The sequence below is a fragment of the Salmo salar genome, chromosome 22 (genome assembly GCF_965601325.2).
Source record: "Salmo salar chromosome 22, fSalSal1, whole genome shotgun sequence".
Lineage (NCBI taxonomy): Eukaryota > Metazoa > Chordata > Actinopteri > Salmoniformes > Salmonidae > Salmo > Salmo salar.
In genome coordinates this window covers 44,894,135-44,920,957 of record NC_138312.1, presented here as the reverse complement: position 1 = coordinate 44,920,957, position 26,823 = coordinate 44,894,135, and the positions used below count along the sequence as shown (strand labels likewise).

The 26,823-nt window shown below is 47.4% G+C and overlaps 1 protein-coding gene across 1 annotated transcript in view; it reads left to right on the top strand.

Annotated features, from left to right (window-relative positions):
- The window catches only part of LOC106583441 (protein bassoon), a 201,180-nt gene that overhangs the window by 18,638 nt on the left and 155,719 nt on the right, over nt 1–26,823 (top strand). The window lies entirely within an intron of this gene.

Here is a 26,823-nt window from a genome sequence, read left to right as displayed (position 1 = left end):
CCCTGTCAACAGAGTGCTATTCACTGGCCCTAAGCATGTCAACAGAGTGCTATTCACTGGCCCTAACCCTAACCCTGTCAACAGAGTGCTATTCACTGGCCCTAACCCTAACCCTGTCAACAGAGTGCTATTCACTGGCCCTAACCCTGTCAACAGAGTGCTATTCACTGGCCCTAACCCTGTCAACAGAGTGCTATTCACTGGCCCTAACCCTGTCAACAGAGTGCTATTCACTGGCCCTAACCCTAACCCTGTCAACAGAGTGTTCTTCACTGGCCATAACCCTGTCAACAATGCTATTCACTGGCCCTAACCCTGTCAACAGAGTGTTATTCACTGGCCCTAACCCTGTCAACAGAGTGCTATTCACTGGCCCTAACCCTGTCAACAGAGTGCTATTCACTGGCCCTAACCCTGTCAACAGAGTGCTATTCACTGGCCCTAACCCTAACCCTGTCAACAGAGTGCTATTCACTGGCCCTAACCCTGTTAACAGAGTGCTATTCACTGGCCCTAACCCTGTCAACAGAGTGCTATTCACTGGCCCTAACCCTGTCAACAGAGTGTTATTCACTGGCCCTAACCCTGTCAACAGAGTGCTATTCACTGGCCCTAACCATGTCAACAGAGTGCTATTCACTGGCCCTAACCCTGTCAACAGAGTGTTATTCACTGGCCCTAACCATGTCAACAGAGTGCTATTCACTGGCCCTAACCATGTCAACAGAGTGCTATTCACTGGCCCTAACCCTAACCCTGTCAACAGAGTGCTATTCACTGGCACTAACCCTAACCCTGTCAACAGAGTGCTATTCACTGGCCCTAACCCTGTCAACAGAGTGCTATTCACTGGCCCTAACCCTGTCAACAGAGTGCTATTCACTGGCCCTAACCCTGTCAACAGAGTGTTGTTCACTGGCCCTAACCCTGTCAACAGAGTGCTATTCACTGGCCCTAACCCTGTCAACAGAGTGCTATTCACTGGCCCTAACCCTGTCAACAGAGTGCTATTCACTGGCCCTAACCCTGTCAACAGAGTGCTATTCACTGGCCCTAACCCTGTCAACAGAGTGCTATTCACTGGCCCTAACCCTGTCAACAGAGTGCTATTCACTGGCCCTAACCCTGTCAGCAGAGTGTTATTCACTGGCCCTAACCCTGTCAACAGAGTGCTATTCACTGGCCCTAACCATGTCAACAGAGTGCTATTCACTGGCCCTAACCCTAACCATGTCAACAGAGTGCTATTCACTGGCCCTAACCCTAACCCTGTCAACAGAGTGCTATTCACTGGCCCTAACCCTGTCAACAGAGTGCTATTCACTGGCCCTAACCCTGTCAACAGAGTGCTATTCACTGGCCCTAACCCTGTCAACAGAGTGCTATTCACTGGCCCTAACCCTGTCAACAGAGTGTTATTCACTGGCCCTAACCCTGTCAACAGAGTGCTGTTCACTGGCCCTAACCCTGTCAACAGAGTGCTATTCACTGGCCCTAACCCTGTCAACAGAGTGTTATTCACTGGCCCTAACCCTGTCAACAGAGTGCTATTCACTGGCCCTAACCCTGTCAACAGAGTGCTATTCACTGGCCCTAACCCTGTCAACAGAGTGCTATTCACTGGCCCTAACCCTAACCCTGTCAACAGAGTGCTATTCACTGGCCATAACCCTGTCAACAGTGCTATTCACTGGCCCTAACCCTAACCCTGTCAACAGAGTGTTCTTCACTGGCCATAACCCTGTCAACAGTGCTATTCACTGGCCCTAACCCTGTCAACAGAGTGTTATTCACTGGCCCTAACCCTGTCAACAGAGTGCTATTCACTGGCCCTAACCCTGTCAACAGAGTGCTATTCACTGGCCCTAACCCTGTCAACAGAGTGCTATTCACTGGCCCTAACCCTAACCCTGTCAACAGAGTGCTATTCACTGGCCCTAACCCTGTTAACAGAGTGCTATTCACTGGCCCTAACCCTGTCAACAGAGTGCTATTCACTGGCCCTAACCCTGTCAACAGAGTGCTATTCACTGACCCTAACCCTGTCAACAGAGTGTTATTCACTGGCCCTAACCCTGTCAACAGAGTGCTATTCACTGGCCCTAACCCTGTCAACAGAGTGCTATTCACTGGCCCTAACCCTAACCCTGTCAACAGAGTGCTATTCACTGGCCCTAACCCTGTTAACAGAGTGCTATTCACTGGCCCTAACCCTGTCAACAGAGTGCTATTCACTGGCCCTAACCCTAACCCTGTCAACAGAGTGCTATTCACTGGCCCTAACCCTGTCAACAGAGTGTTATTCACTGGCCCTAACCCTGTCAACAGAGTGCTATTCACTGGCCCTAACCCTGTTAACAGAGTGCTATTCACTGGCCCTAACCCTGTCAACAGAGTGCTATTCACTGGCCCTAACCATGTCAACAGAGTGTTATTCACTGGCCCTAACCCTGTCAACAGAGTGCTGTTCACTGGCCCTAACCCTGTCAACAGAGTGCTATTCACTGGCCCTAACCCTGTCAACAGAGTGTTATTCACTGGCCCTAACCCTGTCAACAGAGTGCTATTCACTGGCCCTAACCCTGTCAACAGAGTGCTATTCACTAGCCCTAACCCTGTCAACAGAGTGTTATTCACTGGCCCTAACCCTGTCAACAGAGTGCTATTCACTGGCCCTAACCCTGTCAACAGAGTGCTATTCACTGGCCCTAACCTTGTCAACAGAGTGCTATTCACTGGCCCTAACCCTGTCAACAGAGTGCTATTCACTGGCCCTAACCCTGTCAACAGTGCTATTCACTGGCCCTAACCCTAACCCTGTCAACAGAGTGTTCTTCACTGGCCATAACCCTGTCAACAGTGCTATTCACTGGCCCTAACCCTGTCAACAGAGTGTTATTCACTGGCCCTAACCCTGTCAACAGAGTGCTATTCACTGGCCCTAACCCTGTCAACAGAGTGCTATTCACTGGCCCTAACCCTGTCAACAGAGTGCTATTCACTGGCCCTAACCCTAACCCTGTCAACAGAGTGCTATTCACTGGCCCTAACCCTGTTAACAGAGTGCTATTCACTGGCCCTAACCCTGTCAACAGAGTGCTATTCACTGGCCCTAACCCTGTCAACAGAGTGCTATTCACTGGCCCTAACCCTGTCAACAGAGTGTTATTCACTGGCCCTAACCCTGTCAACAGAGTGCTATTCACTGGCCCTAACCCTGTCAACAGAGTGCTATTCACTGGCCCTAACCCTGTCAACAGAGTGCTATTCACTGGCCCTAACCCTAACCCTGTCAACAGAGTGCTATTCACTGGCCCTAACCCTGTTAACAGAGTGCTATTCACTGGCCCTAACCCTGTCAACAGAGTGCTATTCACTGGCCCTAACCCTGTCAACAGAGTGCTATTCACTGGCCCTAACCCTGTCAACAGAGTGCTATTCACTGGCCCTAACCCTGTCAGCAGAGTGTTATTCACTGGCCCTAACCCTGTCAACAGAGTGCTATTCACTGGCCCTAAGCATGTCAACAGAGTGCTATTCACTGGCCCTAACCCTAACCCTGTCAACAGAGTGCTATTCACTGGCCCTAACCCTAACCCTGTCAACAGAGTGCTATTCACTGGCCCTAACCCTGTCAACAGAGTGCTATTCACTGGCCCTAACCCTGTCAACAGAGTGCTATTCACTGGCCCTAACCCTGTCAACAGAGTGCTATTCACTGGCCCTAACCCTAACCCTGTCAACAGAGTGTTCTTCACTGGCCATAACCCTGTCAACAGTGCTATTCACTGGCCCTAACCCTGTCAACAGAGTGTTATTCACTGGCCCTAACCCTGTCAACAGAGTGCTATTCACTGGCCCTAACCCTGTCAACAGAGTGCTATTCACTGGCCCTAACCCTGTCAACAGAGTGCTATTCACTGGCCCTAACCCTAACCCTGTCAACAGAGTGCTATTCACTGGCCCTAACCCTGTTAACAGAGTGCTATTCACTGGCCCTAACCCTGTCAACAGAGTGCTATTCACTGGCCCTAACCCTGTCAACAGAGTGCTATTCACTGGCCCTAACCCTGTCAACAGAGTGCTATTCACTGGCCCTAACCCTGTCAGCAGAGTGTTATTCACTGGCCCTAACCCTGTCAACAGAGTGCTATTCACTGGCCCTAACCATGTCAACAGAGTGCTATTCACTGGCCCTAACCCTAACCCTGTCAACAGAGTGCTATTCACTGGCACTAACCCTAACCCTGTCAACAGAGTGCTATTCACTGGCCCTAACCCTGTCAACAGAGTGCTATTCACTGGCCCTAACCCTGTCAACAGAGTGCTATTCACTGGCCCTAACCCTGTCAACAGAGTGTTGTTCACTGGCCCTAACCCTGTCAACAGAGTGCTGTTCACTGGCCCTAACCCTGTCAACAGAGTGCTATTCACTGGCCCTAACCCTGTCAACAGAGTGCTATTCACTGGCCCTAACCCTGTCAACAGAGTGCTATTCATTGGCCCTAACCCTGTCAACAGAGTGCTATTCACTGGCCCTAACCCTGTCAGCAGAGTGTTATTCACTGGCCCTAACCCTGTCAACAGAGTGCTATTCACTGGCCCTAACCATGTCAACAGAGTGCTATTCACTGGCCCTAACCCTAACCCTGTCAACAGAGTGCTATTCACTGGCCCTAACCCTGTCAACAGAGTGCTATTCACTGGCCCTAACCCTGTCAACAGAGTGCTATTCACTGGCCCTAACCCTGTCAACAGAGTGCTATTCACTGGCCCTAACCCTGTCAACAGAGTGCTATTCACTGGCCCTAACCCTGTTAACAGAGTGTTATTCACTGGCCCTAACCCTGTCAACAGAGTGCTATTCACTGGCCCTAACCCTGTTAACAGAGTGCTATTCACTGGCCCTAACCCTGTCAACAGAGTGCTATTCACTGGCCCTAACCATGTCAACAGAGTGTTATTCACTGGCCCTAACCCTGTCAACAGAGTGCTGTTCACTGGCCCTAACCCTGTCAACAGAGTGCTATTCACTGGCCCTAACCCTGTCAACAGAGTGTTATTCACTGGCCCTAACCCTGTCAACAGAGTGCTATTCACTGGCCCTAACCCTGTCAACAGAGTGCTATTCACTGGCCCTAACCCTGTCAACAGAGTGCTATTCACTGGCCCTAACCCTGTCAACAGAGTGCTATTCACTGGCCCTAACCCTGTCAACAGAGTGCTATTCACTGGCCCTAACCCTAACCCTGTCAACAGAGTGCTATTCACTGGCCATAACCCTGTCAACAGTGCTATTCACTGGCCCTAACCCTAACCCTGTCAACAGAGCTTTCTTCACTGGCCATAACCCTGTCAACAGTGCTATTCACTGGCCCTAACCCTGTCAACAGAGTGTTATTCACTGGCCCTAACCCTGTCAACAGAGTGCTATTCACTGGCCCTAACCCTGTCAACAGAGTGCTATTCACTGGCCCTAACCCTAACCCTGTCAACAGAGTGCTATTCACTGGCCCTAACTCTGTTAACAGAGTGCTATTCACTGGCCCTAACCCTGTCAACAGAGTGCTATTCACTGGCCCTAACCCTGTCAACAGAGTGCTATTCACTGGCCCTAACCCTGTCAACAGAGTGTTATTCACTGGCCGTAACCCTGTCAACAGAGTGCTATTCACTGGCCCTAACCCTGTCAACAGAGTGCTATTCACTGGCCCTAACCCTGTCAACAGAGTGCTATTCACTGGCCCTAACCCTAACCCTGTCAACAGAGTGCTATTCACTGGCCCTAACCCTGTTACCAGAGTGCTATTCACTGGCCCTAACCCTGTCAACAGAGTGCTATTCACTGGCCCTAACCCTGTCAACAGAGTGCTATTCACTGGCCCTAACCCTAACCCTGTCAACAGAGTGCTATTCACTGGCCCTAACCCTGTTAACAGAGTGCTATTCACTGGCCCTAACCCTGTCAACAGAGTGCTATTCACTGGCCCTAACCCTAACCCTGTCAACAGAGTGCTATTCACTGGCCCTAACCCTGTCAACAGAGTGTTATTCACTGGACCTAACCCTGTCAACAGAGTGCTATTCACTGGCCCTAACCCTGTCAAAAGAGTGCTATTCACTGGCCCTAACCATGTCAACAGAGTGTTATTCACTGGCCCTAACCCTGTCAACAGAGTGCTGTTCACTGGCCCTAACCCTGTCAACAGAGTGCTATTCACTGGCCCTAACCCTGTCAACAGAGTGTTATTCACTGGCCCTAACCCTGTCAACAGAGTGCTATTCACTGGCCCTAACCCTGTCAACAGAGTGCTATTCACTAGCCCTAACCCTGTCAACAGAGTGTTATTCACTGGCCCTAACCCTGTCAACAGAGTGCTATTCACTGGCCCTAACCCTGTCAACAGAGTGCTATTCACTGGCCCTAACCCTGTCAACAGAGTGCTATTCACTGGCCCTAACCCTGTCAACAGAGTGCTATTCACTGGCCATAACCCTGTCAACAGTGCTATTCACTGGCCCTAACCCTAACCCTTTCAACAGAGTGTTCTTCACTGGCCATAACCCTGTCAACAGTGCTATTCACTGGCCCTAACCCTGTCAACAGAGTGTTATTCACTGGCCCTAACCCTCTCAACAGAGTGCTATTCACTGGCCCTAACCCTGTCAACAGAGTGCTATTCACTGGCCCTAACCCTGTCAACAGAGTGCTATTCACTGGCCCTAACCCTAACCCTGTCAACAGAGTGCTATTCACTGGCCCTAACCCTGTTAACAGAGTGCTATTCACTGGCCCTAACCCTGTCAACAGAGTGCTATTCACTGGCCCTAACCCTGTCAACAGAGTGCTATTCACTGGCCCTAACCCTGTCAACAGAGTGTTATTCACTGGCCCTAACCCTGTCAACAGAGTGCTATTCACTGGCCCTAACCCTGTCAACAGAGTGCTATTCACTGGCCCTAACCCTGTCAACAGAGTGCTATTCACTGGCCCTAACCCTAACCCTGTCAACAGAGTGCTATTCACTGGCCCTAACCCTGTTAACAGAGTGCTATTCACTGGCCCTAACCCTGTCAACAGAGTGCTATTCACTGGCCCTAACCCTAACCCTGTCAACAGAGTGCTATTCACTGGCCCTAACCCTGTCAACAGAGTGTTATTCACTGGCCCTAACCCTGTCAACAGAGTGCTATTCACTGGCCCTAACCCTGTCAAAAGAGTGCTATTCACTGGCCCTAACCATGTCAACAGAGTGTTATTCACTGGCCCTAACCCTGTCAACAGAGTGCTGTTCACTGGCCCTAACCCTGTCAACAGAGTGCTATTCACTGGCCCTAACCCTGTCAACAGAGTGTTATTCACTGGCCCTAACCCTGTCAACAGAGTGCTATTCACTGGCCCTAACCCTGTCAACAGAGTGCTATTCACTAGCCCTAACCCTGTCAACAGAGTGTTATTCACTGGCCCTAACCCTGTCAACAGAGTGCTATTCACTGGCCCTAACCCTGTCAACAGAGTGCTATTCACTGGCCCTAACCCTGTCAACAGAGTGCTATTCACTGGCCCTAACCCTGTCAACAGAGTGCTATTCACTGGCCATAACCCTGTCAACAGTGCTATTCACTGGCCCTAACCCTAACCCTTTCAACAGAGTGTTCTTCACTGGCCATAACCCTGTCAACAGTGCTATTCACTGGCCCTAACCCTGTCAACAGAGTGTTATTCACTGGCCCTAACCCTCTCAACAGAGTGCTATTCACTGGCCCTAACCCTGTCAACAGAGTGCTATTCACTGGCCCTAACCCTGTCAACAGAGTGCTATTCACTGGCCCTAACCCTAACCCTGTCAACAGAGTGCTATTCACTGGCCCTAACCCTGTTAACAGAGTGCTATTCACTGGCCCTAACCCTGTCAACAGAGTGCTATTCACTGGCCCTAACCCTGTCAACAGAGTGCTATTCACTGGCCCTAACCCTGTCAACAGAGTGTTATTCACTGGCCCTAACCCTGTCAACAGAGTGCTATTCACTGGCCCTAACCCTGTCAACAGAGTGCTATTCACTGGCCCTAACCCTGTCAACAGAGTGCTATTCACTGGCCCTAACCCTAACCCTGTCAACAGAGTGCTATTCACTGGCCCTAACCCTGTTAACAGAGTGCTATTCACTGGCCCTAACCCTGTCAACAGAGTGCTAGTCACTGGCCCTAACCCTGTCAACAGAGTGCTATTCACTGGCCCTAACCCTGTCAACAGAGTGCTATTCACTGGCCCTAACCCTGTCAGCAGAGTGTTATTCACTGGCCCTAACCCTGTCAACAGAGTGCTATTCACTGGCCCTAAGCATGTCAACAGAGTGCTATTCACTGGCCCTAACCCTAACCCTGTCAACAGAGTGCTATTCACTGGCCCTAACCATAACCCTGTCAACAGAGTGCTATTCACTGGCCCTAACCCTGTCAACAGAGTGCTATTCACTGGCCCTAACCCTGTCAACAGAGTGCTATTCACTGGCCCTAACCCTGTCAACAGAGTGCTATTCACTGGCCCTAACCCTAACCCTGTCAACAGAGTGCTATTCACTGGCCCTAACCCTGTTAACAGAGTGCTATTCACTGGCCCTAACCCTGTCAACAGAGTGCTATTCACTGGCCCTAACCCTGTCAACAGAGTGCTATTCACTGGCCCTAACCCTGTCAACAGAGTGCTATTCACTGGCCCTAACCCTGTCAACAGAGTGCTATTCACTGGCCCTAACCCTGTCAACAGAGTGTTATTCACTGGCCCTAACCCTGTCAACAGAGTGCTATTCACTGGCCCTAACCCTGTCAACAGAGTGCTATTCACTGGCCCTAACCCTGTCAACAGAGTGCTATTCACTGGCCCTAACCCTGTCAACAGAGTGTTATTCACTGGCCCTAACCCTGTCAACAGAGTGCTATTCACTGGCCCTAACCCTGTCAACAGAGTGTTATTCACTGGCCCTAACCCTGTCAACAGAGTGCTATTCACTGGCCCTAACCCTAACCCTGTCAACAGAGTGCTATTCACTGGCCCTAACCCTGTCAACAGAGTGCTATTCACTGGCCCTAACCCTGTCAACAGAGTGCTATTCACTGGCCCTAACCCTGTCAACAGAGTGTTATTCACTGGCCCTAACCCTGTCAACAGAGTGCTATTCACTGGCCCTAACCCTGTCAACAGAGTGCTATTCACTAGCCCTAACCCTGTTAACAGAGTGCTATTCACTGGCCCTAACCCTGTCAACAGAGTGTTATTCACTGGCCCTAACCCTGTCAACAGAGTGCTATTCACTGGCCCTAACGCTGTTAACACAGTGCTATTCACTGGCCCTAACCCTGTCAACAGAGTGCTATTCACTGGCCCTAACCATGTCAAAAGAGTGCTATTCACTGGCCCTAACCCTGTCAACAGAGTGCTATTCACTGGCCCTAACCATGTCAACAGAGTGCTATTCACTGGCCCTAACCCTGTCAACAGAGTGTTATTCACTGGCCCTAACCCTGTCAACAGAGTGCTGTTCACTGGCCCTAACCCTGTCAACAGAGTGTTATTCACTGGCCCTAACCCTAACCCTGTCAACAGAGTGCTATTCACTGGCCCTAACCCTGTCAACAGAGTGCTATTCACTGGCCCTAACCCTGTCAGCAGAGTGCTATTCACTGGCCCTAACCCTGTCAACAGAGTGTTATTCACTGGCCCTAACCCTGTCAACAGAGTGCTATTCACTGGCCCTAACCCTAACCCTGTCAACAGAGTGCTATTCACTGGCCCTAACCCTGTCAACAGTGCTATTCACTGGCCCTAACCCTGTCAACAGAGTGCTATTCACTGGCCCTAACCCTGTCAACAGAGTGTTATTCACTGGCCCTAACCCTGTCAACAGAGTGCTATTCACTGGCCCTAACCCTAACCCTGTCAACAGAGTGCTTTTCACTGGCCCTAACCCTGTCAACAGTGCTATTCACTGGCCCTAACCCTGTCAACTGAGTGCTATTCACTGGCCCTAACCCTGTCAACAGAGTGCAATTCACTGGCCCTAACCCTGTCAACAGAGTGCTATTCACTGGCCCTAACCCTGTCAACAGAGTGTTATTCACTGGCCCTAACCCTGTCAACAGAGTACTATTCACTGGCCCTAACCCTGTCAACAGAGTGCTATTCACTGGCCTGAACCCTGTCAACAGAGTGTTATTCACTGGCCCTAACCCTGTCAACAGAGTGTTATTCACTGGCCCTAACCCTGTCAACAGAGTGCTATTAACTGGCCCTAACCCTGTCAACAGAATGCTATTCACTGGCCTTAACCCTGTCAACAGAGTGTTCTTCACTGGCCATAACCCTAACCCTGTCAACAGAGTGTTATTCACTGGCCCTAACCCTAACCCTGTCAACAGAGTGCTATTCACTGGCCCTAACCCTGTCAACAGAGTGCTATTCACTGGCCCTAACCCTGTCAGCAGAGTGCTATTCACTGGCCCTAACCCTGTCAACAGAGTGTTATTCACTGGCCCTAACCCTGTCAACAGAGTGCTATTCACTGGCCCTAACCCTAACCCTGTCAACAGAGTGCTATTCACTGGCCATAACCCTGTCAACAGTGCTATTCACTGGCCCTAACCCTGTCAACAGAGTGCTATTCACTGGCCCTAACCCTGTCAACAGAGTGTTATTCACTGGCCCTAACCCTGTCAACAGAGTGCTATTCACTGGCCCTAACCCTAACCCTGTCAACAGAGTGCTTTTCACTGGCCCTAACCCTGTCAACAGTGCTATTCACTGGCCCTAACCCTGTCAACTGAGTGCTATTCACTGGCCCTAACCCTGTCAACAGAGTGCTATTCACTGGCCCTAACCCTGTCAACAGAGTGCTATTCACTGGCCCTAACCCTGTCAACAGAGTGTTATTCACTGGCCCTAACCCTGTCAACAGAGTGCTATTCACTGGCCCTAACCCTGTCAACAGAGTGCTATTCACTGGCCTGAACCCTGTCAACAGAGTGTTATTCACTGGCCCTAACCCTGTCAACAGAGTGTTATTCACTGGCCCTAACCCTGTCAACAGAGTGCTATTAACTGGCCCTAACCCTGTCAACAGAATGCTATTCACTGGCCTTAACCCTGTCAACAGAGTGTTCTTCACTGGCCATAACCCTAACCCTGTCAACAGAGTGTTCTTCACTGGCCCTAACCCTAACCCTGTCAACAGAGTGTTCTTCACTGGCCCTAACCCTGTCAACAGAGTGTTCTTCACTGGCCCTATCCCTGTCAACAGAGTGTTCTTCACTGGCCCTAACCCTGTCAACAGAGTGTTCTTCACTGGCCCTAACCCTGTCAACAGAGTGTTATTCACTGGCCCTAACCCTGTCAACACAATGTTATTCACTGGCCCTAACCCTAACCATGTCAACAGAGTGCTATTCACTGGCCCTAACCCTGTCAACAGAGTGTTCTTCACTGGCCCTAACCCTGTCAACAGAGTGTTATTCACTGGCCCTAAAACTAACCCTGTCAACAGAGTGTTATTCACTGGTCCTAACCCTGTCAACAGAGTGTTCTTCACTGGCCCTAACCCTGTCAAAAGAGTGTTATTCACTGGCCCTAACCCTAACCCTGTCAGCAGAGTGCTATTCACTGGCCCTAACCCTGTTAACAGAGTGTTGTTCACTGGCCCTAACCCTGTCAACAGAGTGCTATTCACTGGCCCTAACCCTGTCAACAGAGTGCTATTCACTGGCCCTAACCCTGTCAACAGAGTGCTATTCACTGGCCCTAACCCTGTCAACAGAGTGTTATTCACTGGCCCTAACCCTGTCAGCAGAGTGCTTTTCACTGGCCCTAACCCTGTCAACAGAGTGCTATTCACTGGCCCGAACCCTGTCAACAGAGTGCTATTCACTGGCCCTAACCCTGTCAACAGAGTGCTATTCACTGGCCCTAACCCTGTCAACAGAGTGTTATTCACTGGCCCTAACCCTGTCAACAGAGTGTTATTCACTGGCCCTAACCCTGTCAACAGAGTGCTATTCACTGGCCCTAACCCTGTCAACAGAGTGCTATTCACTGGCCCTAACCATGTCAACAGAGTGTTATTCACTAGCCCTAACCCTGTCAACAGAGTGTTATTCACTGGCCCTAACCCTGTCAACAGAGTGCTATTCACTGGCCCTAACCCTAACCCTGTCAACAGAGTGCTATTCACTGGCACTAACCCTGTCAACAGAGTGCTATTCACTGGCCCTAACCCTGTCAACAGAGTGTTATTCACTGGCCCTAACCCTGTCAACAGAGTGCTATTCACTGGCCCTAACCCTAACCCTGTCAACAGAGTGCTATTCACTGGCCCTAACCCTGTCAACAGTGCTATTCACTGGCCCTAACCCTGTCAACAGAGTGCTATTCACTGGCCCTAACCCTGTCAACAGAGTGTTATTCACTGGCCCTAACCCTGTCAACAGAGTGCTATTCACTGGCCCTAACCCTGTCAACAGAGTGCTATTCACTGGCCCTAACCCTGTCAACAGTGCTATTCACTGGCCCTAACCCTGTCAACAGAGTGCTATTCACTGGCCCTAACCCTGTCAACAGAGTGCTATTCACTGGCCCTAACCCTGTCAACAGAGTGCTATTCACTGGCCCTAACCCTGTCAACAGAGTGCTATTCACTGGCCCTAACCCTGTCAACAGTGCTATTCACTGGCCCTAACCCTGTCAACAGAGTGCTATTCACTGGCCCTAACCCTGTCAACAGAGTGCTATTCACTGGCCCTAACCCTGTCAACAGAGTGCTATTCACTGGCCCTAACCCTGTCAACAGAGTGTTATTCACTGGCCCTAACCCTGTCAACAGAGTGCTATTCACTGGCCCTAACCCTGTCAACAGAGTGTTATTCATTTGCCCTAACCCTGTCAACAGAGTGCTATTCACTGGCCCTAACCCTAACCCTGTCAACAGAGTGCTATTCACTGTCCCTAACCCTGTCAACAGAGTGCTATTCACTGGCCCTAACCCTGTCAGCAGAGTGCTATTCACTGGCCCTAACCCTATCAACAGAGTGTTATTCACTGGCCCTAACCCTGTCAACAGAGTGCTATTCACTGGCCCTAACCCTAACCCTGTCAACAGAGTGCTATTCACTGGCCCTAACCCTGTCAACAGTGCTATTCACTGGCCCTAACCCTGTCAACAGAGTGCTATTCACTGGCCCTAACCCTGTCAACAGAGTGCTATTCACTGGCCCTAACCCTGTCAACAGAGTGCTATTCACTGGCCCTAACCCTGTCAACAGAGTGTTATTCACTGGCCCTAACCCTGTCAACAGAGTGTTATTCACTGGCCCTAACCCTGTTAACAGAGTGCTATTCACTGGCCCTAACCCTAACCCTGTCAACAGAGTGTTATTCACTGGCCCTAACCCTGTCAACAGAGTGTTATACACTGGCCCTAATATTTTCAACAGAGTGTTATTCACTGGCCCTAACCCTGTCAACAGAGTGTTATTCACTGGCCCTAACCCTGTCAACAGAGTGTTATTCACTGGCCCTAACCCTGTCAACAGAGTGTTATTCACTGGCCCTAACCCTGTCAACAGAGTGTTATTCACTGGCCCTAACCCTGTCAACAGAGTGTTATTCACTGGCCCTAACCCTGTCAACAGAGTGTTATTCACTGGCCCTAACCCTGTCAACAGAGTGTTATTCACTGGCCCTAACCCTCTCAACAGAGTGTTATTCACTGGCCCTAACCCTGTCAACAGAGTGTTATTCACTGGCCCTAACCCTGTCAACAGAGTGCTATTCACTGGCCCTAACCCTGTCAACAGAGTGTTATTGACTGGCCCTAACCCTGTCAACAGAGTGCTATTCACTGGCCCTAACCCTGTCAACAGAGTGTTATTCACTGGCCCTAACCCTGTCAACAGAGTGCTATTCACTGGCCCTAACCCTGTCAACAGAGTGTTATTCACTGGCCCTAACCCTGTCAACAGAGTGTTATTCACTGGCCCTAACCCTGTTAACAGAGTGTTATTCACTGGCCTTGACACTGTCAACAGAGTGCTATTCACTGGCCCTAACCCTGTCAACAGAGTGTTATTCACTTGCCCTGACCCTGTCAACAGAGTGCTATTCACTGGCCCTAACCCTGTCAACAGAGTGTTATTCACTGGCCCTAACCCTGTCAACAGAGTGTTATTCACTGGCCCTAACCCTGTCAACAGAGTGCTATTCACTGGCCCTAACCCTGTCAACAGAGTGTTATTCACTGGCCCTAACCCTGTCAACAGAGTGCTATTCACTGGCCCTAACCCTGTTAACAGAGTGTTATTCACTGGCCCTAATCCTGTCAACAGAGTGCTATTCACTGGCCCTAACCCTGTCAACAGAGTGGTATTCACTGGCCCTAACCCTGTCAACAGAGTGCTATTCACTGGCCCTAACCCTAACCCTGTCAACACAGTGTTATTCACTGGCCCTAACCCTGTCAACAGAGTGTTCTTCACTGGCCCTAACCCTGTCAACAGAGTGTTATTCACTGGCCCTAAAACTAACCCTGTCAACAGAGTGTTATTCACTGGTCCTAACCCTGTCAACAGAGTGTTCTTCACTGGCCCTAACCCTGTCAAAAGAGTGTTATTCACTGGCCCTAACCCTAACCCTGTCAGCAGAGTGCTATTCACTGGCCCTAACCCTGTTAACAGAGTGTTGTTCACTGGCCCTAACCCTGTCAACAGAGTGCTATTCACTGGCCCTAACCCTGTCAACAGAGTGCTATTCACTGGCCCTAACCCTGTCAACAGAGTGCTATTCACTGGCCCTAACCCTGTCAACAGAGTGTTATTCACTGGCGCTAACCCTGTCAGCAGAGTGCTTTTCACTGGCCCTAACCCTGTCAACAGAGTGCTATTCACTGGCCCGAACCCTGTCAACAGAGTGCTATTCACTGGCCCTAACCCTGTCAACAGAGTGCTATTCACTGGCCCTAACCCTGTCAACAGAGTGTTATTCACTGGCCCTAACCCTGTCAACAGAGTGTTATTCACTGGCCCTAACCCTGTCAACAGAGTGCTATTCACTGGCCCTAACCCTGTCAACAGAGTGCTATTCACTGGCCCTAACCCTGTCAACAGAGTGTTATTCACTGGCCCTAACCCTGTCAACAGAGTGCTATTCACTGGCCCTAACCCTAACCCTGTCAACAGAGTGCTATTCACTGGCACTAACCCTGTCAACAGAGTGCTATTCACTGGCCCTAACCCTGTCAGCAGAGTGCTATTCACTGGCCCTAACCCTGTCAACAGAGTGTTATTCACTGGCCCTAACCCTGTCAACAGAGTGCTATTCACTGGCCCTAACCCTAACCCTGTCAACAGAGTGCTATTCACTGGCCCTAACCCTGTCAACAGTGCTATTCACTGGCCCTAACCCTGTCAACAGAGTGCTATTCACTGGCCCTAACCCTGTCAACAGAGTGTTATTCACTGGCCCTAACCCTGTCAACAGAGTGCTATTCACTGGCCCTAACCCTGTCAACAGAGTGCTATTCACTGGCCCTAACCCTGTCAACAGTGCTATTCACTGGCCCTAACCCTGTCAACAGAGTGCTATTCACTGGCCCTAACCCTGTCAACAGAGTGCTATTCACTGGCCCTAACCCTGTCAACAGAGTGCTATTCACTGGCCCTAACCCTGTCAACAGAGTGTTATTCACTGGCCCTAACCCTGTCAACAGAGTGCTATTCACTGGCCCTAACCCTGTCAACAGAGTGTTATTCATTTGCCCTAACCCTGTCAACAGAGTGCTATTCACTGGCCCTAACCCTAACCCTGTCAACAGAGTGCTATTCACTGTCCCTAACCCTGTCAACAGAGTGCTATTCACTGGCCCTAACCCTGTCAGCAGAGTGCTATTCACTGGCCCTAACCCTATCAACAGAGTGTTATTCACTGGCCCTAACCCTGTCAACAGAGTGCTATTCACTGGCCCTAACCCTAACCCTGTCAACAGAGTGCTATTCACTGGCCCTAACCCTGTCAACAGTGCTATTCACTGGCCCTAACCCTGTCAACAGAGTGCTATTCACTGGCCCTAACCCTGTCAACAGAGTGCTATTCACTGGCCCTAACCCTGTCAACAGAGTGCTATTCACTGGCCCTAACCCTGTCAACAGAGTGTTATTCACTGGCCCTAACCCTGTCAACAGAGTGTTATTCACTGGCCCTAACCCTGTTAACAGAGTGCTATTCACTGGCCCTAACCCTAACCCTGTCAACAGAGTGTTATTCACTGGCCCTAACCCTGTCAACAGAGTGTTATACACTGGCCCTAATATTTTCAACAGAGTGTTATTCACTGGCCCTAACCCTGTCAACAGAGTGTTATTCACTGGCCCTAACCCTGTCAACAGAGTGTTATTCACTGGCCCTAACCCTGTCAACAGAGTGTTATTCACTGGCCCTAACCCTGTCAACAGAGTGTTATTCACTGGCCCTAACCCTGTCAACAGAGTGTTATTCACTGGCCCTAACCCTGTCAACAGAGTGTTATTCACTGGCCCTAACCCTGTCAACAGAGTGTTATTCACTGGCCCTAACCCTGTCAACAGAGTGTTATTCACTGGCCCTAACCCTGTCAACAGAGTGTTATTCACTGGCCCTAACCCTCTCAACAGAGTGTTATTCACTGGCCCTAACCCTGTCAACAGAGTGTTATTCACTGGCCCTAACCCTGTCAACAGAGTGCTATTCACTGGCCCTAACCCTGTCAACAGAGTGTTATTGACTGGCCCTAACCCTGTCAACAGAGTGCTATTCACTGGCCCTAACCCTGTCAACAGAGTGTTATTCACTGGCCCTAACCCTGTCAACAGAGTGCTATTCACTGGCCCTAACCCTGTCAACAGAGTGTTATTCACTGGCCCTAACCCTGTCAACAGAGTGTTATTCACTGGCCCTAACCCTGTTAACAGAGTGTTATTCACTGGCCTTGACACTGTCAACAGAGTGCTATTCACTGGCCCTAACCCTGTCAACAGAGTGTTATTCACTTGCCCTGACCCTGTCAACAGAGTGCTATTCACTGGCCCTAACCCTGTCAACAGAGTGTTATTCACTGGCCCTAACCCTGTCAACAGAGTGTTATTCACTGGCCCTAACCCTGTCAACAGAGTGCTATTCACTGGCCCTAACCCTGTCAACAGAGTGTTATTCACTGGCCCTAACCCTGTCAACAGAGTGCTATTCACTGGCCCTAACCCTGTTAACAGAGTGTTATTCACTGGCCCTAATCCTGTCAACAGAGTGCTATTCACTGGCCCTAACCCTGTCAACAGAGTGTTATTCACTGGCCCTAACCCTGTCAACAGAGTGCTATTCACTGGCCCTAACCCTAACCCTGTCAACACAGTGTTATTCACTGGCCCTAACCCTGTCAACAGAGTGTTCTTCACTGGCCCTAACCCTGTCAACAGAGTGTTATTCACTGGCCCTAAAACTAACCCTGTCAACAGAGTGTTATTCACTGGTCCTAACCCTGTCAACAGAGTGTTCTTCACTGGCCCTAACCCTGTCAAAAGAGTGTTATTCACTGGCCCTAACCCTAACCCTGTCAGCAGAGTGCTATTCACTGGCCCTAACCCTGTTAACAGAGTGTTGTTCACTGGCCCTAACCCTGTCAACAGAGTGCTATTCACTGGCCCTAACCCTGTCAACAGAGTGCTATTCACTGGCCCTAACCCTGTCAACAGAGTGCTATTCACTGGCCCTAACCCTGTCAACAGAGTGTTATTCACTGGCCCTAACCCTGTCAGCAGAGTGCTTTTCACTGGCCCTAACCCTGTCAACAGAGTGCTATTCACTGGCCCGAACCCTGTCAACAGAGTGCTATTCACTGGCCCTAACCCTGTCAACAGAGTGCTATTCACTGGCCCTAACCCTGTCAACAGAGTGTTATTCACTGGCCCTAACCCTGTCAACAGAGTGTTATTCACTGGCCCTAACCCTGTCAACAGAGTGCTATTCACTGGCCCTAACCCTGTCAACAGAGTGCTATTCACTGGCCCTAACCCTGTCAACAGAGTGTTATTCACTGGCCCTAACCCTGTCAACAGAGTGCTATTCACTGGCCCTAACCCTAACCCTGTCAACAGAGTGCTATTCACTGGTACTAACCCTGTCAACAGAGTGCTATTCACTGGCCCTAACCCTGTCAGCAGTGTGCTATTCACTGGCCCTAACCCTGTCAACAGAGTGTTATTCACTGGCCCTAACCCTGTCAACAGAGTGCTATTCACTGGCCCTAACCCTAACCCTGTCAACAGAGTGCTATTCACTGGCCCTAACCCTGTCAACAGAGTGCTATTCACTGGCCCTAACCCTGTCAACAGAGTGTTATTCACTGGCCCTAACCCTGTCAACAGAGTGCTATTCACTGGCCCTAACCCTGTCAACAGAGTGCTATTCACTGGCCCTAACCCTGTCAACAGTGCTATTCACTGGCCCTAACCCTGTCAACAGAGTGCTATTCACTGGCCCTAACCCTGTCAACAGAGTGCTATTCACTGGCCCTAACCCTGTCAACAGAGTGCTATTCACTGGCCCTAACCCTGTCAACAGAGTGTTATTCACTGGCCCTAACCCTGTCAACAGAGTGCTATTCACTGGCCCTAACCCTGTCAACAGAGTGTTATTCATTTGCCCTAACCCTGTCAACAGAGTGCTATTCACTGGCCCTAACCCTAACCCTGTCAACAGAGTGCTATTCACTGTCCCTAACCCTGTCAACAGAGTGCTATTCACTGGCCCTAACCCTGTCAGCAGAGTGCTATTCACTGGCCCTAACCCTATCAACAGAGTGTTATTCACTGGCCCTAACCCTGTCAACAGAGTGCTATTCACTGGCCCTAACCCTGTCAACAGAGTGCTATTCACTGGCCCTAACCCTGTCAACAGAGTGCTATTCACTGGCCCTAACCCTGTCAACAGAGTGTTATTCACTGGCCCTAACCCTGTCAACAGAGTGTTATTCACTGGCCCTAACCCTGTTAACAGAGTGCTATTCACTGGCCCTAACCCTAACCCTGTCAACAGAGTGTTATTCACTGGCCCTAACCCTGTCAACAGAGTGTTATACACTGGCCCTAATATTTTCAACAGAGTGTTATTCACTGGCCCTAACCCTGTCAACAGAGTGTTATTCACTGGCCCTAACCCTGTCAACAGAGTGTTATTCACTGGCCCTAACCCTGTCAACAGAGTGTTATTCACTGGCCCTAACCCTGTCAACAGAGTGTTATTCACTGGCCCTAACCCTGTCAACAGAGTGTTATTCACTGGCCCTAACCCTGTCAACAGAGTGTTATTCACTGGCCCTAACCCTGTCAACAGAGTGTTATTCACTGGCCCTAACCCTCTCAACAGAGTGTTATTCACTGGCCCTAACCCTGTCAACAGAGTGTTATTCACTGGCCCTAACCCTGTCAACAGAGTGCTATTCACTGGCCCTAACCCTGTCAACAGAGTGTTATTGACTGGCCCTAACCCTGTCAACAGAGTGCTATTCACTGGCCCTAACCCTGTCAACAGAGTGTTATTCACTGGCCCTAACCCTGTCAACAGAGTGCTATTCACTGGCCCTAACCCTGTCAACAGAGTGTTATTCACTGGCCCTAACCCTGTCAACAGAGTGTTATTCACTGGCCCTAACCCTGTTAACAGAGTGTTATTCACTGGCCTTGACACTGTCAACAGAGTGCTATTCACTGGCCCTAACCCTGTCAACAGAGTGTTATTCACTTGCCCTGACCCTGTCAACAGAGTGCTATTCACTGGCCCTAACCCTGTCAACAGAGTGTTATTCACTGGCCCTAACCCTGTCAACAGAGTGTTATTCACTGGCCCTAACCCTGTCAACAGAGTGCTATTCACTGGCCCTAACCCTGTCAACAGAGTGTTATTCACTGGCCCTAACCCTGTCAACAGAGTGCTATTCACTGGCCCTAACCCTGTTAACAGAGTGTTATTCACTGGCCCTAATCCTGTCAACAGAGTGCTATTCACTGGCCCTAACCCTGTCAACAGAGTGTTATTCACTGGCCCTAACCCTGTCAACAGAGTGCTATTCACTGGCCCTAACCCTAACCCTGTCAACACAGTGTTATTCACTGGCCCTAACCCTGTCAACAGAGTGCTATTCACTGGCCCTAACTCTGTCAACAGAGTGTTATTCACTGGCCCTAACCCTGTCAACAGAGTGTTATTCACTGGCTGAGAAGCGCTGCTATACCATCCGTGGCTTTGTGCCGTTTGGTTTAATACCTGTGTGTGTGTGTTTAATGCCTGAGGGTTGGGCTTTCTAAGGAGCACATGGGATTCCATTCTACAAGCCTTTGTTATAAGCGTAACGTTTTGTTTTAAACAGTGAAATTGTTATTCATTGCCACCATATCCCAAAACAACTTTTTAATACTCCTATATCTAACCCTTTTCCAAAACGGTTGTTGTTTGTTAGTAAGACAGTTCCGTTGAAAAGTATAGAATGCAGATACTGATTGCCATGAGTTGAACACTTATGAATGATGTTCTGTATCACCATAATGACCACTCAACACTATAATAACCGTGTTTCTTTCTGTCATAGAAACAGAACAGTAGTAGAGTCCATTGTGATTACAACAGAGATATCCATCACTTTGCCCAATGCAGAACAAAATGCTTGCGGTTTTCTAATAAGAAAATAATTAATTTCATAGATTTGTATTTGATGTAACCAGGAGCCTAGCTCAGCTCAATTCATTTGGCTCATTAATACAGATTCTATTGCGGAAATGGCACACCGCCAGGAAGACTTTTGTTAAGGACAGTTTTTGCCCAGCCTTTGTAGTGCTAGTGTTTCTGTGAACAGGTCTCAGGTGAACAGAATGATTCCTGGAGAGAGAGAGACAAAGAAAGAGTGGAACTGGGTGATTTGTTCTGCTTCACAACCAGCTGCTCTGCTCTACTCTGCTCAGCCCATCTTCAGTGACTCACTGTCACAAACAATTCTATTTTCATTCTCTCTTCCCTCATTTCCATCTCCTTCTCCCACCCTGGAAGTGGTGGCTGGCTGCCGAGCAGAGTACTGACTACTGGTCTTTGAAGAAGACGTGAGCGACAAAACAAGGCCTGCGTAGCGTTGTTGTGACAGAAAGCAGAAAGCTATGATTTCTATTTTAATTGCTGTGGCTAATCCACGGGCTGGCCGCGGACGTCTACAGGCCAGAATGACAAAAACAAAAGAGAAGTTATTAGTGCTGCAGACATATGATAAACCACCTTTCTTCTCGTCTCATTTCATTTTTTCATTTCTCTTCTTTCCACTCCTCCTCTCCTCGTCTCTCTTCTCCTCTCCTTTCCTCTCCCCTCCGTCAAGAGAGACATGGCATTAAGTTCACAGAAACAATTCGCCAGAAAGGAATTTTAGGAACAATTCACTACATTTTATTTTTTTTATTTTTTATTTAACCTTTATTTAACTAGGCAAGTCAGTTAAGAAGGCAGTAGCATGGCAGCAACACATGACAACACAGCATGGTAGCAACACAACATGGCAGCAGCACAACATGGTAGCAGCACAAAACAGGGTACAAACATTGGGCACAGACAACCACACAAAGGGCAAGAAGGTAGAGACAACAATACATCACACAAAGCAGCCACAACTGTCAGTAGGAGTGTCCATGATTGAGTCTTTAAGTGAAGAGATTGAGATAAAACTGTCCAGTTTTAGTGTTTGTTGCAGCTCGTTCCAGTCGCTAGCTGCAGCTCAATACACAATCAGGGATGCAAACTAGTCACCTTTTGGAGAAATTTGCCATTTTCAATCCAAAACAGGGTGACCTACGTGTAGATCCGATGAGAAAGGTTTTTTTTTTTGGGGGGGGGGGTTGGATAACTAGCGGCTGTAAGCGAACAAATAATGCGTGTTTGGAGCTATACTGGCTGTATCCTATGGAAGGCCAAGAGTTTCAAATTGTCTTACCCGGAACACATCTTAACACTTGTAATTATAATTCTTCAATTGCTTTTTTCAAGTGTCAATTATAATGTTTTTGTACACGTGATTTTTTTTCACCTGTCCAGTGTGTGTTTACAGGTGATTAGAACGCTTGTTAGTTGTTTTTGGATAATTGCTGAAAACAACTTATTTAGTAGCTAACGTAACATTTTGTTTTTTTAAATGCATTTATGTATTGAAAAAAAGCACATAAGAGCTTCATAATTAAGAAAGGTATTTTTTCATTTTACTTAGTTATCCATCATTTTTCCTTGTCTGAAGTATCAAGCTAAGTATCAAGTGTGTGTGTATATATATACAGTTGAAGTCAGAAGTTTACATACACCTTAGCCAAATACATTTAAACTCAGTTTTTCACAATTCCTGACATTTAATCCTAGTAAAAATTCCCTGTCTTAGGTCAGTTAGGATCACCACTTTATTTTAAGAATGTGAAATGTCAGAATAATAGTAGAGAGAATGATTTATTTCAGCTTTTATTTCTTTCATCACATTCCCAGTGGGTCAGAAGTTTACATACACTCAATTAGTATTTGGTAGCATTGCCTTTAAATTGTTTAACTTGGGTCAAATGTTTCGGGTAGCCTTCCACAAGCTTCCCACAATAAGTTGGGTGCATTTTGGTCCATTCCTCCTGACATAGCTGGTGTAACTGAGTCAGGTTTTTATGCCTCCTTGCTCGCACATGCCTTTTCAGTTGTGCCCACACATTTTCTATAGGATTGACGTCAGGGCTTTGTGATGGCCACTCCAATACCTTGACTTGGTTGTCCATAAGCCATTTTGCCACAACTTTGGAAGTACCCCATTTGTTTGATGAATAAATTAAAGCAATAATAGTCTCTATACTTTCCAAACCACAAAGGCTGAATTAAAATGTTTTCTAAAAAGGAATTTATAAACCGTTACGGAGGCAGCGGAGGAAGGACCAGGCTGCACAACATTTGAGATAAATACGCTTGTTGTGCGTATGGAAAATGTCTGGGATCAACATTGTATGTTTGGTAGTATATTACCTCCATGTCAAAATGTGGTGCAAACTGAGACGTCGAGTTGGTAATCCAATGTTTTGAAAAGAGCTGGCTAGCCGTCTGTACAGTAAATAACATGCACATATCTAATGTTATCTGAAGGCTACCTCTGCACTGTTTCTTTTGCCATTGATAGGCTGTACATTTATCCTACTTATTCCCTGACATTGTCCAAGTTCTGATTTCTCATTAATTCCATATTGCCCACTTCCTCATCAGACAGTAGCAACAAACTATTAGAAACGGTGCTAATTTCATTCATCAACATTTTAAAAAGGGTAGTAGACATTTCCCCGATCATAGTCTAGCTCAAAACTAATGAAACTGTTTCAGCATGTAAAAAGTAACAGTACAAAACATACATTATTTTAGCAAACGTAAAATAATAAGTGAGTTTTGACTGAATACATATTTAATGAACATTTCAAAACAATACATTATACTATAGACCTGCTAAATTACTCACATCCAGCATAAAAAACAGAAACAGAATAAACTAAAATAATTCTGTATTTATTTCAGATGTAGCAATTGTTCATGAAGCAAACATTATATGTTTGGTAGAAAGAAGCTGTCTGTTTTCCTCCCCCTCCTTCATCCATGGTGCTCGTTCAACATAGCATTTGGAGATTCCTGTGAACATCAACAGTCATAAACATGTCATTCTGAACAGCAACATCTTCCTGACAAGAATTTAGACCTGTTGACAATTCAACAGAATTCAGTCTTGTTCATGTTGATGATCGGTACAGCATGAGACAGATAGCAAGATAGCAAGCCATGGTATATCAGACCGTATACCACGGGTATGAGTCAATATTACTGGTTGAGTGTTGTAATTACGTTGGTAACCAGTTTTAAAGGCAATAAGCCACGTTGGGGGAAAAAAGGTGCTATATAGAACTTAAAAAGTTATTCAGCTGTCCCCATAGGAAGAACCCTTTTGAAGAACCCTTTTTGGTTCCAGGTAGAACCCTTTTGGTTCCAGGTAGAACCCCTTTGGTTCCAAGTAGAACCATTTTGGGTTCCATGTAGAACCCTTTCCACAGATGGTTCTACATGGAACCCAAAAGGGTTCTACCTGGTACCAAAAAGGGTTATTCTATGGGGACAGCTGAAGAACCCGTTTGGAACCCTTTTTTCTAAGACTGTATCTATTTGTTCTAATGCAATGTCCATATTACAGCCACAACATGATGATCATGTAGTCAAGCATCTGAAGACTAGCGAGGAGGAGAAAAGCCTGATTTGGATGAGCAAGGAAGAACAATAACAGCTAGCTCTATCAGATAAACATGTTCAGGAGAAGCAGGGAGAGAGCAAGCTAGTAGTAGTAACATTATTATTTGAAACCTCACATGCGTATGTATCTGTGTTATATTTAAGCAATAAGGCACCTCAGGAGTTTATGGTATATGGACAATATACCACAGCGTAGGGCTGTTCTTACGCACGACGCAATGCAGAGTGCCTGGATACAGCCCTTAGCCGTGGTATATTGGCCATATACCACAAACCACCAAGGTGCCTTATTGCTTAAAATATAACACAGATACATCTGAAATAAATACAGAATTATTTTAGTTTATTCTGTTTCTAAGCTGGATCCCACTGTAGAGGTGAAAAGAACACCACACACTTTCCCTCTTTCTCACTTTTTCAATTCAGTGGATAAAAGGGGTATGACAGGTGTCCTCTGTTGTTCAATACAGTGGATAAAAGGGGTATGCCAGGTGTACTCTGTTGTTCAATACAGTGGGTAGAAGGGGTATGCCAGGTGTACTATGTTGTTCAATACAGTGGATAAAAGGGGTATGCCAGGTGTACTATGTTGTTCAATACAGTGGATAAAAGGGGTATGCCAGGTGTACTATGTTGTTCAATACAGTGGATAAAAGGGGTATGCCAGGTGTACTATGTTGTTCAATACAGTGGATAAAAGGGGTATGCCAGGTGTACTATGTTGTTCAATACAGTGGATAAAAGGGGTATGCCAGGTGTACTATGTTGTTCAATACAGTGGATAAAAGGGGTATGCCAGGTGTACTATGTTGTTCAATACAGTGGATAAAAGGGGTATGCCAGGTGTACTCTGCCTGAAAGAGATCAATTATGCCAACAAAGGGTATCATGCTCTGCTGGCACATTATAGAACAGATGTCCACAGGCAGAAAGTGTACAATGTAATAATGTGCAGTGTTGCCCAAAGATATTGCTTTTGTTGTGTTGAACTTGACAGTAACACGTGTGTGAGTAACGGGGATTATATATTTATTTACTCAGTGAATGTTATTTTTGCACACATGTAGCCTTGTGCACTTGATCGATGTCTACTATAGTGGCCACTATAATAGAGCAAACATAGAATGCTTGTTTGTTTCATTCTGTTTCTACTTTGATGTTTTTTTCCCAAGTGCAATATTTAGATGTGGTGTGGTCACAAATGTTCTATTATAAAGGCTGTCATGGCTAACTGCAATATTAGTGTATAGTTTTTTTCTCAAGACTTGAGTGTCATTTGCAGTAAAGTCTAGGCTACAAATAACATTGGATTGCTTTCTTTACATTTTTTTAGCTATGAGTTAGGTTCACATTAACCACTTTATTTTACACACAGAGACTGATCATATAGATCATATTCTTTGTTCTTTAATTAGTTACAAACCTGCATTTCCTCCTAGCAGGGATGTTTTGCATGTTTCAGTGCAACAAAAAAAGAAGTGTCACCTTTTTGGGCCCTCACCAGTTTGCATCCTAAACGTTGCATAGTAGTGGTCACTACCATATGAACTAAACACAGACCACTACCATGTCTATTCCATATGAACTGAACACAGACCACTACCATGTCTATTCCATATGAACTGAACACAGACCACTACCATGTCTATTCCATATGAACTGAACACAGACCACTACCATGTCTATTCCATATGAACTGAACACAGACCACTACCATGTCTATTCCATATGAACTGAACACAGACCACTACCATGTCTATTCCATATGAACTGAACACAGACCACTACCATGTCTATTCCATATGAACTGAACACAGACCACTACCATGTCTATTCCATATGAACTGAACACAGACCACTACCATGTCTATTCCATATGAACTGAACACAGACCACTACCATGTCTATTCCATATGAACTGAACACAGACCACTACCATGTCTATTCCATATGAACTGAACACAGACCACTACCATGTCTATTCCATATGAACTGAACACAGACCACTACCATGTCTATTCCATATGAACTGAACACAGACCACTACCATGTCTATTCCATATGAACTGAACACAGACCACTACCATGTCTATTCCATATGAACTGAACACAGACCACTACCATGTCTATTCCATATGAACTGAACACAGACCACTACCATGTCTATTCCATATGAACTGAACACAGACCACTACCATGTCTATTCCATATGAACTAAACACAGACCACTACCATGTCTATTCCATATGAACTGAACACAGACCACTACCATGTCTATTCCATATGAACTGAACACAGACCACTACCATGTCTATTCCATATGAACTGAACACAGACCACTACCATGTCTATTCCATATGAACTGAACACAGACCACTACCATGTCTATTCCATATGAACTGAACACAGACCACTACCATGTCTATTCCATATGAACTGAACACAGACCACTACAGGTATGCATGCTCAGCTCAGCGC